Below are 4889 nucleotides of genomic sequence, written 5' to 3' on the forward strand. Positions count from 1 at the left end.
TTTGCACCATTTCAATAGTTGGTAAGAAATTGGTATCATCTATCTGTCTGAACACCACAGAGATAGGAAATTTTAATGTAAGTGGTTACAAGCTACGGATTCACGTAGATCCAATATGGATAAGGGAGTAGTTCTCACATGTACAAAAAGGGATATACAGGCACAAATATAGAAAAAATAAATCATCCATAGATCAGGATACAGATGCATGTGCTTGTAAGTGACTGTTGAGATATGTAACAATGGTTATATCTCTACTGGGTATTTGAGAAATTAATTATTGTGCTGTCTGTCAGACAAAAGGAAAAGATTATTAATAAATTTGTGATGATTTTAACGTAATTTGTTTGAAGGAATCTTACCAAAAATTTTCTAGAGGTGGTCTTAGACACTTATAATTTGGTATCAGTCATAAATTTCCATATGCGAGTTGCTCAGCGCAATAATATCCAAACAGACAATGTGTACTCATTTAACAAAACGAAGTGACACATACCAATCACCTGGTCTACGGTTTGTCAGATCACGATGCACAGATAATCACATTATGCAACTTAGTTCAATATTCAGAAATACCCTAGGAAAAGAATGAGGTTTATTAATGCCAAAACTACTGAAGATTTTAAAGAAGACTTGATAAAGTTGAATGAGATGAAGTTTACAATGAGCCTGTTGCCAGCTCTTAATTGAAAAGCTTCTTAATGAGTTCTTTCCATTTTCGAAAATAGTTTTCCTAAAATATAATTAAATGTAATAGTGGAAAGTCATTAAAGAAAACTCGGAATGACACACATATCAGAGTCTCTTCGTGACGAAAAAAACTGGCCAGGTGCGAATAGGACTAGCACGCTGTGAGTTTTGTACACAGTATATACACAGTTCATTCATTCTAGGAATGGAGGCTGTCGACAACTTTTACCTATTATCGACATTGATACTGGCAAGATATCACTTCCTCTGCTTTTTTCTTTACCTGTTCTATAGAGACCTTCCTTCTTCCAAAATTTCATGATTGTACGTCAAGCGGAAGTAACCTGTCGGTTGTCATGTGTGAAACTGTGAAAATCAAAATGTTTGACATAAATGGCCGGATATCGTCACTACATTGACTTACAAGCATAACTTTTTTACGTTGCCAACGGACCGTTGACGTTAATTTGTGATATAAATTTTAACTTGATAAGTCTATCAATTGCTAAGAAAGAACATGTAACGGATGGATGGACAGATAGGTAGTCAGATAAAAGAAGACAATTTTTGTGTATGATACAGTTAAAGATTCACATTTCTAGGTCTCTTTCCTTGTATAGTATAGTGAAACCTTGCTTCTTGGCAAACTTCATAATTCTAGACTAATGGTAAGTACCTTACAGGTTTTGATGAGTGAGTTTGCGAGTATCTAAATATGTGATCTAAATGGTCGTGTCTGTTTTACTGCATTGCCTTAGAAGCTAGTGTTTATTATACCACCAGGAGACCACAGAGTTTAGTATGTGACATAAATTTCAGCTTGATACATCTATTCGTTCCTGAGAAGAAAGAATGTCGGTCTTCCCGTCCGTCTTAAAACACGGACCGGAAGACCGACAGTCAGATTACCAATGGCAAAAAAATCTTTTTTCGTGTGGAATAATTACAAATCAACAATTTTACGATTTTTTCCTTTCATTGTAGTGCGAAACTTCGTTTCTTGGCAAATTTCATGACTCTAGGTCAACGGGAGTATCCTGTAGCTTTTGAAGGACTAATTTGCGAGTATCAAAATCTGTGACACAAATAGCCGTTATTTTAATTTTATTCACTTCGAAGCTTCACTTTTTTTCATCGCCAAGAGAAGATACACTTTAATATGTGACATAGATTTCAGCTTGATGTGTCAATCTGTTCCTGAGAAAAAGAGTTTTAAAGAGCTGGACAGACAGACAAAGAGACGGAGAACACAGTGACCCTGTAAGGGTTTCCTTTTCATCGAGTGAGGTACGGAACTCTAAATAGGACTTGTAGAAATAGGCAGACTCAGTAACGGTCCAGAAACACTTTCTTATTATAAACAGTACCGTAACAAAGTAAAAAATTTGTAAAAATGCAGGAGTAATTACATCGTGTCTGAAACTGACAGACTAGATAATAACATGAAATACGAGGGACAGGGTAGTAAGACTTAGAATATGACACACACTCTATTACATAGAATGGGAGCGTTATAAAAGACATTTACAGTGTAGCAGATATTTTTAGTAATTACTTTTTAAAACTAAGTGAGAAAACTGGTACAAATAGTTCGGAAGAGAAGCAGAACAGTACACTGAATAAGCATTTCAGAGGACATACAGTGAATTGAGAATTAATGTGATATTCTTATTTGAAAGAAGGAAGATCATCACGATTCTAAAAGATAAAAGTTCACGTTGGGTGACAGTAGATCCAATAAATTGTTGTGAAGCTGTCGCCCTATGATGTGTAACATTTTTAATCATTTACTTAACGCATCACTAACTAAGGATGGTTTCCCAGAAAGATTGAAAAAAATTATTGTTAGGTCTCCCTACAGAAAAAGGCGACTTCACAGGCGTCAGTAACTACCACCCTGTCTGATTACCTACATTTTTTTTAATTTTTGAGAAGGTAATGTACAGCAGAGTTGTGACCTAATTGTGCAGTGATGGGATATTTAGCCAATCCCAGGTTGGGCTTCAGAAGGAGATTCTACTTAGTACGTTATTTATACATTTACAGGGCACATAAGAAAATCTTTAAATAACAAAATATCACCAACAGGTATTTTAAGTGATTTAGCGAAAGCATTTGAGTGTGTAAATCATAATATTCTATAAGAAAAGATTTTATGGCATATGTAGTTCGCAAATGCCTTGCTTATTTTAAGAAACAGAATGCAGACAGTTATCCTCAAGAGTCTCACTGGGTTCGATCCTTGGTCCACTACTGTTTTTGCTTTAAGTTAACGTTCAACCGTTTGTTTGAAACATGACAAGAACTTAGTTCTGCTTGAAGATGATACAAGCATTGTGGTGAAGTCGAGCAAAAAAAGCATTAACGGAGAAAATAGTAAGTGATGTTTTTGTGAAAGCTACCGAATGGTTTTGAACAAATGAGCTAGCTATAAATTTGGGGGAAAATCAGTTCATTCAGTATTATACGATCAAAAATATCCTGCCTCCTATTAATCTAGTGTAACAGAAAGGTATATGAACAGTGTGGAAATTTTAAGTTTTAGGTGTGCATATTGATAGAAATGTGGAGCGGGAAAATCATATTGTAGGAGTTTAAAACGTTTAAATGCAGTTCCTTTCGCCATAAGAATAAATGCCAATTTTTGGGGATAGAGAAGTCAGTAAGTTAACTTATTCTGCTGTGTTTTATTCACTGATGTCTTAAAGCATAATGTTCTCGGATAACACCTTGCTTAAGCAAATAGTACTCAATGCACAAAAGAAAGTAATCGGAATTATGTGTGGAGTTCACACATGTACATCATGCATGTATCTCTTCAAGCAGATGAGAATATTATCAAAAGCTTCACAATTGATTTATTTACTTTTGAAATTTCTTATCAACAATCTACACAAGTTTTAGAGTAACAGAGATATTCACACGTACAATACTAGAAGGAAAAATGATCTGCGTTCTGAACTTGGCAAAGAAGGGAGTGTACCAATGGAAAATTGGCAAAGAATTCCACATTATGCTAGACACCTTTGTAGTTTTGTTTTCATCCAGACATGTTTCAGCACCTTTTATATGCTATCTTCAGTGGGTTATTTTTCTTCCCATATGAAGCTATTGTGATGTTTATGCTAGTAGCTCTAGGTCTATTACGCAATCCACAACTTGACATAGATTTTGCTGTTGTTCATGTGGGTGTAACTCGCTTTCTTGAGCTTATGTCCATAGAGATCTACTTCCTACGATTTGTCCGCCAAGCACAGAGTTTTCATCGCCATTTGGTCATGGGCTTAATGCTGTCCTCCGCAACTTCTTTACTAGAGGTAACTTCTTCATCTCAAAGTAGCACATACAGAGCCCTCAGTAATTTCTTAAATTATAGTCTCTGACTTCTCTATGGTTTTTAGCCTCTAGAGATATTTCTGCTACCATGGAAGTTATTCTCCTTTGCCTTAACATATCCTATCATCGGGATCCTTTTTATGCTCAGTATTTTCGTCATTCATCCTGTTAGTTTCGTTCGTTATGGGTTGCATCACTTCAGTGGTTGCAGAGATCCTTCAGTTGATCTATTACTTGATCTACAATTTAAATGTTAAGTTTATTACTTATCTCTGTTTTGCTACCCCTCATTACTTTAGTCTTTAGGTCCAAGCGCTATTAGCATATATTAGGATTGGAAGAACGAGGAACTTATTGTAACGATAAGGTTTGAAGGATGTAGACCCCAAGTGTAGCCTGTTAGTTATTTTAGTTTAAGGGTTTTGTACTGGATGGTAGGGGTATACTTCAGGTTACTTTTCTGTCAGTACTTTAATGTTTTAGTATACGACTCATTCTACAGTTGTGTGCATAGTGAATCAGCAATTCATTTGTTATAAAGTAGCAGGCGACACATTATATCAAATCAAAACACAATGTTTTCAATAACATGTTGTCTAGAAAGCGATGGTTTTCGTTCTTACAAATGACTAATTTGAAACATTGAGCGTCATCAAAGCTCATCGGCGATTTCTGATGCAAATTGTACTTGAATCTGCATTCGATAACGCTGTAGTACTATATCCAACGGCAGAGGCGCCGGCAGCATCACAGTCACATGTGGTGAATGTTGTAGAACGTCTTTGTTCTGTGATGTGGCTCCTCACTGAAAACCCTACTGTAGTTCTCAGCTTCGTGTCATGGTAGGGGTACTGAAAGTAAAC

This window comes from Schistocerca piceifrons, chromosome 7, assembly GCF_021461385.2.
Source record: "Schistocerca piceifrons isolate TAMUIC-IGC-003096 chromosome 7, iqSchPice1.1, whole genome shotgun sequence".
Classification (NCBI taxonomy): Eukaryota; Metazoa; Arthropoda; class Insecta; order Orthoptera; family Acrididae; genus Schistocerca; species Schistocerca piceifrons.